General features: G+C 36.1%; 1 long non-coding RNA gene across 8 annotated transcripts in view; it reads right to left on the bottom strand.

Annotated features, from left to right (window-relative positions):
• The window catches only part of LOC144282289 (uncharacterized), a 168407-nt gene extending 153175 nt beyond the window's left edge, over positions 1 to 15232 (bottom strand). For 7 of the 8 annotated variants that reach the window (XR_013350683.1, XR_013350686.1, XR_013350687.1 and 4 more), the window contains exon 1: positions 15123 to 15224. This is a non-coding gene — a long non-coding RNA (uncharacterized LOC144282289). Of the gene's footprint in view, positions 1 to 15122 lie in introns of all 8 variants that reach the window. The other variant, XR_013350688.1, reaches the window with a different exon arrangement.
• Between the last annotated feature and the right edge of the window lie 617 nt (positions 15233 to 15849).

Raw genomic sequence — 15849 nt, 5'->3', positions numbered from 1 at the left:
ACAGGCCTATGTTCTTCTCTTTTTATTTGAGACCTCAGCATGTAGCTCCAGATGTGCTGTGTCATTTCCAAGGCTTGTAAGTGATAAACCATGTCTCTTTTAAAATTTCCTGGCAGTAATTGTTAAGGGCGTCTTGCAATCATAATAAGAACCACAATGGCCATTCCAGCCACAAGACTATTGAGAGGCTGAGACTAGCACAAAACAATTCTATAGAAAAGGACACAAAATTTGGTCAAAGAACCTGCATGAGATTGAACCTCGGTCCAGCAACCCCACTTCAATAAATCTCTACTGGATACCACAAAGCAAATTAGGATTTTTGTGTATCAACCTGGCTTGTTGGTCTAGATCTGAGTGGGGATATGTATAGTAGACTAGAGCAGAACAAATATACAGTGAAGGGGATAAAAGTCTCAGATCCATCAAGGTTTCTCAAATTTCTTAAAAAAATTAAAAATAGAATTACAAAAAAATTAAAAATAGAATTACTATGATCCAGGAATTCTACTACTGGGTATTGAAAATGAAAATGCTAATCCAAAAAGACAGATGCGCCCCTATGTTTATTGCAGTATTATTTATCAAAAGACAAGAAATTGAAGCAAACTGAAGAGTCCACTGATAGATGAATGGATAAAGAAGAGAAAGATATGGCATATAGAGAGAGTATTTATATACATAATGGGATATTACTCATACATGAAAAAGATGAGGTCTTATCACTTGTGACAACCTGGATTGACCTCGAGGGTATTATCCTAAGTGAAAATAAGTCAGAAACAGAAAGAAAAATACCATTTTATTTCACTTATATGTGGAAACTTAAAAAAAAAAAAGAACAAACAGAAACAGGCTCTTAAGTATGGAGAACAAACTGGTGTTTGCTATAGGGGAGGTGGGTAGGAAAGCAGATGAAATAGGTAAAGGGTAGTACAAGGTAAAAACTTCCAGTTATATAATAAATAAGTCATGTAGATGAAAAGTATAGCATAGAAAATATAGTCCATAATATTGTAATAATGTTATATAGTGACAGATGGTAAATATACTTTTTGTGGTGAGCACTGAATATAATTGTTGAATCAATGCATTGTATACCTGAAACTAATACAACATTGTATACTAATTGTATTTCAAAAAACTGATTTTTTTAGGAAGGAGGAGAAGGAGGAGGTGGGGGAAGGAGGAAAGAAAAACTCCATTCCACCAAATTCTAGACTCAGACTCGTCATGCCCCATTCAAGTGTAGCTGAATATTCAACAGACAAAGCAAAAAAGCAAACAAATGAAATGAGGTCTTAGAAACGGCAAGAACTGTCATGAAGAATGAGAATAAGAACTGAAATTTGAAAATTATTTTCTGAAAGAAAGAGGACATTCTGAACATTGATTTAGGACATCAAGTGCATGTTCTTGGCAAGATATGGAAAAAATTGGCATCTATAGAAAAGAACCATGAGAAATAGCAGAAACAAGGCTGAAAGTTGGTCACTCAACAAATATTATGAGGTAGGAGATAAACACATGCAAAAACTCAATTTCAAAAACTTCAGAATTATTTTCAAAAATAAGAATTTAAAGTATGTAACTGTTGTTAATGAGCACAACTGATGCTGCAGGACCTCAGTGCTGAGGAACTGCAAATGGAACAGACAAAAATATAAAAGCAAAGGAAGAAAATGGAAAGTAAGAGTAGTTTTAACCTAAATAGTGGCAAAGTAAAATCAGAAAATAAGCAAAAATTCTCAGCTAAACTAGAACAAATTAAAAGAGAAACCATCTCTGTAGGAAAGAAAGGGGGGGGGGGACCCATAAGTCTATGAAGGGAAACCGTAAGTCCTGAAAGTAGAAACAAAGTACACATACCCTAATAATTTCCTCTCTTAATTTCCAGGCTATATTCCCTATAGGGATGTTCCACCTGTATTGGTTTCTAATCTAGAAGTTTCAGTTTGGCATCGCATTGCCTGTTCTCATGAATAAGTGCTGAGTCATAGCTTGTTTTCTTCATTTTACAAAGAGAACAGAGGGCATAAGGACCTAAATGACAAGATTCAAATAGTCAGCAGCAGAGCTGAGATTACATGCCTAATTTAGAATACCCATTTAGAAATCTTTTCAACAACATGCAATCCCTTCGTACTTGTTTACTACAAATCTGTTCAGCAAGCACTTTTGCACATGGAATCTACTTCAATTCAGCTGATTTTTTTTTTAAATAAAAAATATAAGTGAAGAAGCAGGAGAACAGCAGTTGAGGAAGGAAAAAAAAAGACTCAATTTGGCCCACGTCTGTTATTTTTTATTCAGTGACAGTTTTCCATACAAGCACCTTGAATATTGTTTTTATGTCTATGGTAAATCCTCAGGAAATTTCAAGTGACATGTCTAATTTGTTTTAGCCCTTGGAACATGAGAACTATTGGTTGAAAAATTGTGCTTGGCAGTGTACTTACTTCTGATTAATAAAGTACTTAAAGTATGTACCATAAGATTTCTGTTATTCAATTTGAAAGAATTACTTTTAAAGCAATATTTCCATATGCTCCCCTCTGAACACCAGTGAACAATCTGAAACGTGAGACAAAGTACAAACCGCCTACCACAGTTTCTTGTATGCAGTCAATGTTCAATAATCATGTATTTGATTTTCACTTATGCTCTAGTAAATGAAAAGTCTTGTGACATAGCCAACTGACTGTTTAAAAAGTGACATCACTTGGGGGAATCCTGAAGGGGTGGTAAGAAGAGCCTTTGAGAGATAGTCTCATATTCTAAAAGGATGCCTTCGACTCCTTCACTGTTTCCCAGATGCTGTGAAATAATGGACCATATTTTTGCTGTCTTAAATGTGTGAATAGTAACACATTATAACTACTGTTAATTTATTTATTTTTCGTCTCTCCTATCCAGTGAAAATCATGGAGCTCCCACATAGGTGATTTGACCTAGAGTTTGTCTTTTTGGAAGCAACAGATGTTAGAATCTTAGAGAAGAAAAAAAGAATTATCTCTGGTAAGAATGAGAGGAAACTGTCTTTTTTTCAGAATTTTTTTTTCATAAATATTTCTGCTCTATTCAAAGCTTACTTTCTGGGCAGCCCTGGTGGCTCGGCGGTTTAGCCCCGCCTTCAGCCCAGGGTGTGATCCTGGAGACCCGGGACGGAGTCCCACCTCGGGCTCCCTGCATGGAGCCTGTTTCTCCCTCTGCCTGTGTCTCTGCCTCTCTCTCTCTCTCTCTAATGAATAAATAAATAAAATCTTAAAAAAAATAAAAAAACAAAACAAAACTTACTTTCTCATTCTAATAAAAGAGAATCAGCATGCATTGAAATGTATTAATAGCAATAGTAAGATATAAGGACAATTTGAGTTTTTTTCTATTTGGTTCTTACTCCTTTATTCCTTCCTTTGTCTTTTTTTTTTTTCTTTATTTTTCTCTTTACAAAGAGGATTTTTGTTAAGTAAATAAAAAAGAGAAAGTGCTTAAAATTTTATAGCCAATATTTTCACTGTATTTTGTTTTAAGTTTACTATAATACTTTGTTTTAATAATCCTGGACAATCAAAAACTTGAAAATAAAACATCTTTACCTTAAGAGTAAAGATGATACAAAAATTTCTTCCCTGATAAATTGTTTTCTTAAAGCAGATTTTAGGTGATTAGGTGTAACATGATCCCATTTTGTAAAATAATAACTGCACCCCACATAAACAAATATATGTATGCATTCATTTGTATACATAGACATTTTATTATGCATATATAATCTATATAATCATAACACAAATTCCATGAATCAATTTTTACCCTTACCTTAAAAGCCCAGTTTTCTTCTTACCTGGTTCCTCATTTTGGTTTTCATTTGCTTGTTTCTGTACTCCTTCTAGTCCTCTAAACTTCAATTTCAGCCAAAGACTCATTCTTAAATCTATTCTCATTTCATCTACGATCACGTACTTGGTGATTTCATCCACTATTTATCTCCAAATATATCTATACTCTGATGACCCTTAGACTTACTTATCTGTATTCTGGATCTCTTCCCCAAATCCAAATTCATATCCAAACGCCTGCTTACATCTCCACTTAAATGATATAATATCATCTCAAAGTTAACATGACTAAAATTGAACTTCTGATTCTTCTTTTTTAAGATTTTATTTATTTATTTATTTATTTATTTATTTATTTATTTATGAGAGACATACAGAGAGAGGCAGAGACACAGGCAGAGGTTGAAGCAGGCTTCCTTCAGGGATTCCGATGCGGGACTCAATCCCAGAACCCCTGGATTAGGCCCTGAGCTGAAGGCAGATGCTCAACCACTGAACCACCCAGGCATCCCTGAACTTCTGATTCTTAAGTCATTCCAAACTTATTCTAACAATCCCCTACCTCACTTTGCAACAACTCTGTCTATCCAATTCCTTACGGTTAACAATTTGGGGGCAATCCTTGAATCTCGTCCTTGTTCCATACCCCACATCGAAACCATTAGCAAATCCTGCTGGCTTTACCGTCAAATCATACTGAAAATCCAATCACAGTAGGCCCTTGCCATTAGCTGTGGTTTCCCTGTCCTGCATTTTCCCTGACCAGCAGTCAACCACAGTTTGGAAGCAGATGATCTGACAAATCATGGAAGGTCCCTAGTGGCCTAATGCTACGTCACATTGCATGCACAATGTGTCATTCCCCTCACTTTATCTCATCACAGAGACATTTTATCATCTCACATCACCACAAGAAGGCTGAGTACAGTACAATAAGATATTTACAGAGAGACAAAGACCACATTCATATAACTTTAATTATAGTATATTGTAGTAGTTGTTCTATTTTATGACCAGTTATTGTTGTTAGTCCTCCTAGAGTCACACTTAACCCCTTCAGTCCTTTTCAACACAGTCAGGATGATCCTTTAAAGCCAGACTGAGATCCTTTCACTCTTTTTTTTTTTTTTTTTTTCAAAATCCTCCAACATTTTTTTCATTCATTTGCCTCAGAGCAATAATCAAAGTATTTACTAGGACATATATCCTTGCCCCCTTCCCAACCCCATACCCACCTGCTAATAACATCACTTCCTTTTTATCTTTCCTTTCAGTTCATTCACACAAGTCTTCTTACTGTCTTCCAATCTTCTAGTTATACTCTCAGTTCAGAGTCTTTGCTCTTGTATTACATCTGCCTGAAATGTTCTTTTCCAGAGGTCTGCATGGTTTGACTTACCAGTTCCTCTGTAAAGTTTTCCCAGCCATCCAACCAAAAATTTCAGAATGAACTCCCCTAACACTTTTTATCCTCATGCTAATGTCACTTTTCTCTTCACTGCTAATCATATTCTTTCACTTAATTTTTTGTGTGTTTTTCCAATCAAAATATTAGCTTTATGAAGGAAGATAAATTTGTTGTTGTTGCTGTTATTCTCTTATGGATTCTGGGTGCCTACAACTGTTCTTGCCTCATGGTAGGTGTTCAGTAAATAATAACTATTCTTTCCAATAATAGACTAGAAAAAGTGAAGGGGGGAGAGTTTTAGTTCTTTTTCACATCATTTTAAAGAACAAGATCATGGGTGAATTTTACTTTCTTTTCCTTATATGATTCAAAAATAGTATGGTACAAAACTTTTTCTGTGAGAAAATTGGAAGTTCTAACAACATTTTTCTCACTGGGTGACAATTTCAGAATTTAGGGTCTAAATACTTATTATACCTGTCAGATCATGTTCTCATAGATCCCAAAATAGGAAGCATTGCTAATTGCTTCCATAGGTAAAACTAGTGGCTTATTATTACAACTTGGGACAATGTGGCAAATGTGATGATTTATTTATACTAGGCTAAGGAAGTCTCAGTCTGGCTTTCATGTCAGGCCCATCTATAAGTAAAGATTCCATTAGAGGAGCAAAGTAGCAAAAAGCCGTATAGGAAGGAGCTCTAAAAAGAGCCATGGGATGGAAGAGCCAGATGTACAATATTCAGAATTGTACGTAAGTAAGATAAATATTAGATGGAGGAAAATGATGACCATGGATAGATAACAGGACTTTGCTTGAGTTGGAATTTCGATGAAGGGCTTCTGTATACAGTTATGGGAATCTGTAAAAGCTATTTGTATACCCAACTATAGCCAGGACATGGAGGAAGCTGGCAATTTACAGAAATCAGAATGTAGAGCAGTGACCAAGTCAGAAACCTAAATCTGAGGGACATTTCTAAGAGTGGGGTGAGGAAGCCTCAGAAATAAAACATTAAGGCTATTGTCAGCAGAGAAGAATAAGCTTTGGCTCATGCATAAACCTACTTGTCAGCACTGGGACAAATATCCCTACTCAATGACTGGGGATCCAATGTAGTAATGCAGCAGTCACTTACAAGGTACTGAACCTTGGGGTGTCTAGATTCTTTTTTTTTTTAAAGATTTTATTTATTTATTCATGAGAGACACAGAGAGAGAGGCAGAGACACAGGCAGAGGGATAATCAGGCTCCCTGCGAGGAGCCTGATGTGGGACTCCATCCCAGGACCCAGGGATCACGCCCTGAGTTTAAGGCAAACACTCAACCGCTGAGCTACCCAGGCATCCCAGCTGTCTAGATTCTGAGGCAGAGACTGCATTGGTTTGCTTATCCCCACCTCATGTCTACTTTGTCCTGTGCCTTTGCAGGGTGGAGAAAACATGGAATCAAAGAGAGCTAGCAGTAGTTTATCTTTTTTTTTTTTAAGGTTTTTTTTTTTTTTTTTAATTGTAACAAATTATTGGGATTCATTCATTCAACCGGTCACTTTGTCAGGCACTGACAATAGAACAAATAAAACAGATTCAGTCCTTGACCTCATGGAATTTTGCTTATGTTATAACTTTTTTCTTTAATGTATTGTCCTATATGTGATAAATGTTTAAAGTAATCCTTTTAGGGGAGCCTGGATGGCTCAGTGGTTGAGTGTCTGCCTTTGGCTCAGGGCATGATCCTGGGGTCCTGGCATGGAGTCCCACATTGGGGTCCCTGCAGGAAGCTTGCTTCTCTCTCTGCTGTCTCTGCCTCTCTTTCTGTGTGTCATGAATAAATAAATAAAATCTTAAATATATATACATATTTCTTTTAGTTTTATGTCTTGTTCTAACTTAGAGTATGTTTACAATTCAGTCTGAAATGAAATGGACTTTAGAGAAATTTTACAATGGACTAAGGAACTGCCAATGATCAGTGGGCTCTTTTCGTTAGTTAATAATAGCCTGAGGTGATTCCCAACCCCAAGTTGTCATAGATGCTCATATTTGGAAAGGATGCTAGATATTTTCTAGACCAACATCCTTATTTTATAAATCTTCAGCCCAGGGAAGATATAATGCATGCCAAAATTTGTGTAAAAAAAAAGCTCAGCTGGGATTAGATTGGAAATCTCCTAATACCATAGATGAGAGGATTTTCTTCCATGATTCTCTTACTAAGTATCAAATTAAAACCAAATTTCGGAGTAGAGAGTAGATTTTATGTTTGCCAATCAGTACATACATTGCTGTTCCCTTCAAATTAGAGCATTCATGTTATTTCTCTGGGGAAAAAATGGCTTTCATATATCTGTCTGTATTTCTTTTTCTTATAACACATAAAAAGGATTAGTGAAAAAAATGAAATAGCTGAAAGCCATTAAAAATAATGGAAAAAGTTATGCTCTAAATTTCAACCTGTTAAATCAAAGCCTGTAAGTTAGTCTTTGAATATTTTTTTAAAATGTTGACACTGTATAGAGGAGGTGTTTTTTTTTTTTTATCAAAAGACTTTGGTTAAAAAAAATATTGAGTAAAAAAATCAACTATGTTCACAGGTGCATGCCTCATCATCTTTTCTTATTTGTCTTTACTAGTCAAAATCACTTATAGAATAATAGAATCACTTATAGAATAATAAGAATAATCGAATCACTTATAGAATAATAAGAATAAGATTGGAGAAAAATCAGTGCTGGGAGAGGAGAGACAGGCATCTCTTCACTTAACAGGTACAGTCCTCTGCTGGTTGTCAGTTTTCCTGCTGATAACCAGCCGCTTGCCATGGATAGCTCTACACAGCATGAACTGGCTCTTTTTAGGACACATGGGGGTTCTTCTGATCTCACACTCCCCCCGAGGTGACCATCAATCTCTCTCACTACCTCATCTACCTGCCTTTATCTCCCTTTCTTTCACATTTCCACTCAGGAGAAATCAGTTCAACATGAAGTTCAAGAGCAGAAGTAAAAGAGGCATGAGAACTGTAACATATGCATATTAATGTCTTGCATCTCTTTTGAGCTTTATGTTGTATACAACCCCTTACTTATTTGTTCCTCAAAATATTCCATTGCCAATCATTCTGTGGAGGAAGATCCTTGGTACTACAAAACTCTCCCTCTAACCACTTGAGCAGAGTTGTTGTCAAGACTTACTTGGGCCCCACCATAATCTAGTTTCAGCATTGAAGACTGAGGCCTCCAATCAGCATGGGCTACGTTGATTCCATCAGAGAGAAGTATCCTCTGTGGTTGTCAACTGTTCAAATATTTATGCTGAGAACTTTTGAGGCTCCCAGGAGAATATCTCTGCAAACCTCTTTTGCGACTTTCAATGGACTGCTGACCATGGGCATAGATTAATCACATTATCACCTAAATGTTTGGGTTTCAAACTGACTATGCCTAGGACATCAAACCTTGCTTCTCCCCATTCTTTCTATGTTTATTATTCTCAACTACCAACCAAAATGCAAAGTCAGCTAGTCATCTACACTCAATTATATGCAGACACTGTTCTAGGTATTGTGGATACACTCTTGTGTACATGAAGAGTACAGGAAGCATACTTATCATAATAATAAGCTATAGCTAGTATATTAAAAGAATCTCAAATCTATGGTATAAAAATATGAATGCTTTTCTATGGAATTCATTTTGTTGTTGTTGTTCCTTAAAGGGAAGAGTCCATAATTCTCTGGTACTTTTTGCTTAATAAATGTTGTTTATTTCCAGTTTAAGCCATTTAAAACTCCAGTTTCATGCCTGATTCATAGCCATACAGTTCTCCTTTCCATCTGTAGGCCATTGTTGGGAGAATCAAGGAGTGAAAGGCAAAGAGACAAATGTCTCTTTTTGCAGCTTGTGTTTGTTGTCACTTTCTTTGCAAATGCTGTGTTGCAGCTGGTACTTTCTATAGAATAAGTATCCCAATTCTGCATCTCCTGTAAGGCCCTGGTATGAGATTTTCACATTACATTCTAAACTCTTTGACCATAGAACCCCATAATGTGGGAGATAATTCTAATGCTACCTCTTTCATTGCCTCAGCTCACATCACTAGTGGTATACCTCGTGGCCCCTCCTGGCTGCTGTCCTGGGGTCAGAAACAAGGAAAACAGCTAATGTCCATCTAACTTATGAGGTGTCCCCTCATGGGAAACATCCGCATACCCACCTCAACTATCAATAAGATTGCAGATGGGTCCAATGCTATCTCTTCTCTCATCTTATGAAGTCATTACCATCTTTAGGTAGGCACATTGATATAAGAGCCTGAGTAGATATACAGTGGAGGATGGAGAGTTGATACTTCTTTCTTGTAGACACCCCCAATTTCAACCCATTAATCATACTTGGCTTCAGGGGAGGGATGAATAAATGCATGCTCTCTCTCTGTGTGTTCCCTAACCATCCCTATAGATTCTTTATGGATGGTTGTGTGTTATGGTACTGAGAGTAGGGCCATTTTCATTTCCTCTGAATAAACTTTGAAGAGAATCACCTGCCTCTAATTGTAGATTTCTTTATAGTTATATTTCTTTAACAAGAAAAAAATATATTTAAGGGATATTTAATATCTCCTGTGTTCAATGGCAAACAAGTTGCCAATCCTAGCACAGCAATAAATCCCAATCAACATTCTTTATTAACCCATAAGAAGCAGGCAAATATGTTAATAATACATATACGAAAATAAAGCAAGGCTATATGTTGGGACTGTTAGACTGAGACATTGTAAAAGCTGTCATTGAGAACACATTTAACTGAGACCCCAGTGACCAGATGGGTATTGACCCAGATGCAGATATTTGGTGGAAAGAAGGCACAGATAATTATAAGCAGAGGAAATAATTAGTGAGAAAGCAAAGACTTCCAAGATTGGCAATGAATCTAGAATATATGAAGAAGAGAAAAAAGGCAATATGACTTAGCAAAGTTTCAGAGTACAATGATATGAAATTGGTTGAAGAGGTAGACAAAGAGAGGTAAAGGTGGCTTAAAGTAAGGATGTAGAGTTCACTTCATTGGATTGTGAATATTTTATTTTATTTTATTTATTTATTTATTTATTTATTTATTTATTTAGATTGTGAATATTTTAAAGTAGAGATTTAAAAAAGTGCTGATGGCTTAGATGTGGATACAGGCATCAAGAGAAAAAGGAAAATTTTAAAAAAATGAGTCCTTGGATTTTTGCTTCAATAGCTATAAGGATTATGGTACCACTTGCTGAAATCATAAAGCCTAGAGAAGAAATAGATCGTTTTTGTTGTTTGTATCAATTTGCTAACACTACCATAACAAAGTACCATGATTGGGTGGCTTAAACAATAGAAATGCAGGTCCCACAGTTCTGGAGGTTGGAAATCTGAGGCCAAGATGTTAGCAAGGTTTGTTTCTTTTGAAGCCTCTCTCCTTGGCTCATAGATGCTCATCATCTGTGTCTTCAGTCTTCTGACTGCACCTTAGGAGGACATCAGTCATATGGGACTGAGTCCCACTCTAATGATGACTTTAATTTAATTATCTCTTTAAAGACCGTAGCTCCAAATGTAATTACATTCTGGGGTCCTGGGGTTAGAACTTCAGCATACAAATTTTTAGGGGGCATAATTCAGCTCATAACATTGCTATTATTAATATGTATGTATTTGGTGGGAGGAAATGAAAGTAATCAAGAGCTCTGTTTTGAAAATTACCTTGGAACGTTTAAAAAGAGATAAGGTAGTTATCGTAAATTAATACTGCATACATTATATATTATAAATAGCACTGGCTTTCCTCTCTTTTTCCAAGTACCACCTCACAATATAACCTCCACTTCATGGAAAACTCTCTATATGTGATTTGTGCCCACAGTCGAATCTCATTTCCTTGCTAATACCTTCTTGTGCCTTTGATTCATACTTTTTTTCCTCTCCTGAGACCTGTGACACCTGTCTCAGCAATTCCTCTCTCCACTTTAATGACTTCCATCACTCTGGGTGTGACTTCCACACTGATGGGGAGAAGCCTACCAATATGATAGTCTCCACACTCCTAAGCATTTTGGACAATTACACCCTTAAACTCTACTTCGCTTTGCCCTTTCTCTAATTACTGCAGCTCTCATCCATTCAGCAGATAGTCATTGACACATATAATGTAACAACCTCCTGGAAAAGTGCTGCAGATATACAAGGTTGAATAATACCTGCTCTCTGCTCTCAAGGTGTTTGGGTCTTGAGAAGAAAGAACAAAGTAAAAACTTGTATCACACAATAAATCTGTTCTTTTTTATTTAGTCTATTACTCAACAAAGTTTAAACAAGAATAGCTAACACTCTTGACTGCTATCAGTTTACATGCTTAACAAATATTAACTTTTTTTAATCCTCACAAAAACCCTCTGAGGTAGGATCTCTCGTTATCCTTGTTTTACAACTGAAAAAAAAAAGTGAGTATTAAATAGAGGTCAAATAAGTCGTCCAGGTTACACAGTTTGAAGTATCAAAACTGGGACTTGACCCTAAGTCTGGCTCCAGAGTCAATTCAATCACTATACCATGATGCCTTTTCTGTAAGTACAAATATGCATGAATCTAAACCCACATTCTTGAAGTGATACCTATATTCCTGAAGTTGCCTAGCATATAAGGTCCAGAGCAACCCCCTCACTAGCCTGACAATTTGGCAGTTAGCCCCTATCCTATCAATAATACATCAGAGAAACAAAAAGGATATCACATCACAAGGGTAGGATTTGTCTAAATGTGTCTGAATAACATGCTATAAATTTGACTGGAGCTTTAGTGATTCTCCTACCCTCTCAGGAAGAACTCTCCTTCATTGTCATGGCCATGGCAGGACTTGCTCCATAAGTGTTAATGCACCTGAGTCTTATGGCAAAGGGAGCAGGAATGCTAGGAAGGAACAGCCAGGAAAAGAATGGAGCCTGCCATTGTTAAGGTAACAGATGCAACTTCAATACAGTCCCTCTTTTGCCTCCCAATTAAAATGGACCCCTTTTTCTCTGCAAGGCAAATCTCTGCTCTGGCTCTATGCTTGTATTCAGCAGCAGGACTTGAAGTTAAAATTAAATTTGGAAGCTCTTAAGAAAAAAAAAATTGGACATAGGCCAAGGACAGTCAGAAAGTGAATGAAAATCTTTTTGAAAATTTTGTTGATGATGGAAAATCTGGCACAGGAACGAGGTCTGGCAGCAAACCTATCTTTTATAACAAGGAATCAAATGTGCGTGACAACATTCTTTGTTTTATAATGGATTATTTATGTCTTTACTACTAATGCTTTCAGGAAATACATTTATTGAGAGATAATCACCTTTGTATCTCTACACTAGGCACTATGGAAATAGGAATGGATTTAGATCCGAGGTATGCATCTGGGGTGGAAGAGCTGTGGAGGTGAAGCATGTGACTCACGCCTTGAAAGAGAAAGAATATTTGGCTAAGTGACAAAGTACACACTTTAAGAGAGGAAACATGAACTAAGGCACCGAGAAAAGAATAAGTTGACACTGTGTAAATGGAAGAGTCTGGTCTGATTCATTTAGAGAGAGTTCAGAGGAGGCTTATGGAGTGTTGGGATACCATGAAATTTGTAGCAATAGAGTGGATGGTTAAGAACACTGGTTCAGATCACATTCCCTTGGATTTGGCTCAGCTCTGCAACATAGAAGCAGTATAAGACTCAATCCAAGTTGGGTTACCTCTCACAATCTGTTTCTCCACTTTTTATTTTCCTTTTTAAAAAGATTTTATTTATTTATTAGAGAGAGACAGAGGGAGAGAGAGAGAGAGAGAGGAGGGGCATGCAAATGGGTGGAGGGACAGAGGGAAAAGGAGAGAGAGACTCTTAAGTAGGTTCCATGCCCCCTCATGGAGCCGAACACGGGGCTCAGTCTCACCACCCTGAGATCATGACCTGAGCCTTAATCAAAGAGCCACCTAACTGAGCCATCCAGGCACACCTCAGTTCCCCCCTTATTTTTAACCTCAATCAATTAAATGAGATAATGTAACTCATTTAGCACTGTACCTAGGAAAATACTGTCATTTATTGTTTTAATCCCCCTCATAATTATTCTAAAATCAGCAAGGGCTGATATGTCAGAAGGCCCTGAGTAATGTCTGAGATTGGATTTGATATCGTCGATAATGCTAGATTCTTGAGCAGGATAAAGTGATAAATTCTGAATGAAGTGATAAGATTTCATCTGGTAATACATTGAAGCTAAATTAAAAAAGAATAATAAGAATATATGACTTTGACCTCTTGCCAGGGATAGAAATCTTCCCAAAGATAGACTCCCTAATGAAAGATTGGAAAAAAAAAAAAAAAGAAAAACCTCTTTTTTTATTTTTATTTTTTTTAGAATTATTCTGTATAAAAGTACTAGAGATGTGATGTCCAACACTATGACTATAGCTAACACTGCCATATGATAGAAAAGTTGTTAAGAGAGTAGATCCTAAGAGTTATCATCACCAGGAGATAATTTTTCCCTATATTGTTTACTTCTTTCTTTTACTTTTATTGTATCTAAATGAGACAATGTATGTAGGCTGAACCTATTGTGGTATCCATGTCACAATGCATGTAAATCAAATCATCATGCTGTATGCCTTAAACTCATACAGATATGTCCATTATTTCTCAATAAAACTGGAAAAAGATTTCCAATTTTTCTAGACACTTCAACTTCTCCCCTTTTCCTTTTTCTGACTGTTTGGGGCCATCTTATTAATTATACCATATTCAAAGGCACAAAGAAGGGCCTTGGGAAGGAGGTAGAACATAAATTAGATTTTTCTACTTGCCTGGAGAAGTGTAACACTATTGACCAACTCAGGACTTCTTTGTGGTTCTCATTGTATCTTAATACTCCTTTTTTCCTGAAAGTATTTTATGGAATACTCCCCCATGCTTTGGAGGAAGGGTCAATGAAGGAAATAATAACACAATAGATAATTGTGCAATTTCAGAGCACAACTCTCTGGTACATATTAAATATTTTGTATTTAATTAGTACTTTAATAGATCAAATTGCATATTACTCTAATTATGCAAAGCTGTATTGAAAATAAATGATGCATGTATCTCATTCTTTTTATATGAACAATGCTAATTACTAAATAATGGTTTAATGATTTGCAACTGGGTTAACCACATACATGGCATATTTTAATATACTAGTTTTATATAAATCCCAGACAGAAGACAATCAATCTTCAAATATATATGTTTAATATAGAACTATAATCTACACTAGTCGGAAAATAGGATTGTCAATCACGTTCAGTTAAAAAAAAAAAATCCTGTTACTACCAGAGTAACTAAATTTTGCTTTAGCCAATTCAAATTTTCTTTGGATTTTTTTTTCTTGTCTTCAATGTTGATTCCTTATTTGAAAAATGTGAAAAATAATCATATCATGAAATTATTTGAAAGTGACTTAATACATGTTTTCTGATAGTTGTAAAAATTAGCCTCTTGCCTAACTTAAATGAATCTGCTATTTATAGCAGATTAATTTTTCTTAATAGTTCATTTATTTGTGCAAGATTTATATTCAAATCCCTGCTGTTGGAGTCAGAGTCACTGTCAGTCTTCTCGAAGACTTCCTTCAATATTCCTTGCAATCTTATTGGTGTCACATTCTGAGTACACATTCCAGTTCTATCATTCAAAAAATTTCATTGCATTTTGGTTTGCACAGATGGAGCAAAAAAAGTAACCAAGACCGTGGTTGAAAAATAAAACATTTCTGTTTCTTCAAAAGATTTTAAACGATTAGAGGAATACAAAGACCAACAACGATTTTTTTCTTACCTTTCTCCACTCGGCAGCATGATATTGGGCATTTACACTCCTAGATGGCATCAGTATAGAATGCGAGCGTCTCTTGGAAATCAGATATTTCTGTGGCCTGTCAGATTCTAGGAAGGGTGAAAAAAAAAGAGCTGGCTGGGTGAAATGAACATAGTGAAGAATTATGGGAAATGTAGTAAGGAACAGTAACTCAATAGCAGTGATAAAAGTAAAGGGGGAAAAACCAATAACGTTTGAAAGCAGAGATGCTGATATTTGAACTGACTTGGCTGTACAATTGAAGTGCTCACCCAGGAGAGTCAAATATAGGAAATGTAGTAGAGGATTATAAAATGATTACATGGAAGCCACTGTCAGCATGCTTCTGGACACAGCACCTTGGGAATTGAATTTGAATATGCTTGTGCATCAGCATGGAATATTTAAACAGCCTGGTATGAAATGAAAACTTCCTAAAGTACTGATTCAGCTCTGTCAGTCTTGCAGAGAACAATTCAGAGGGCATTAAGACTCCGATGGCCTGTTTTAGACTCAAAGTGTGTTGGGTTTGGTTCATACATATATTTGAAGTCAACATGTTAAAACTGCGATATGTCATGTAAATACCTGATTTCTGGCTTTTCTTAGAAATCAGTATCATCAAAAAAATGTCAACCAGATTTCCTTGTTGCCACACAGATTGAAAGAGAGGCATATCTTTGAGCCAGGGAATATATTTCCTATGATG

Source organism: Canis aureus, chromosome 13 (assembly GCF_053574225.1).
Source record: "Canis aureus isolate CA01 chromosome 13, VMU_Caureus_v.1.0, whole genome shotgun sequence".
Classification (NCBI taxonomy): domain Eukaryota; kingdom Metazoa; phylum Chordata; class Mammalia; order Carnivora; family Canidae; genus Canis; species Canis aureus.
Note: the sequence above shows the minus strand (reverse complement) of the source record. Positions and strands in the feature narration are given on the sequence as shown.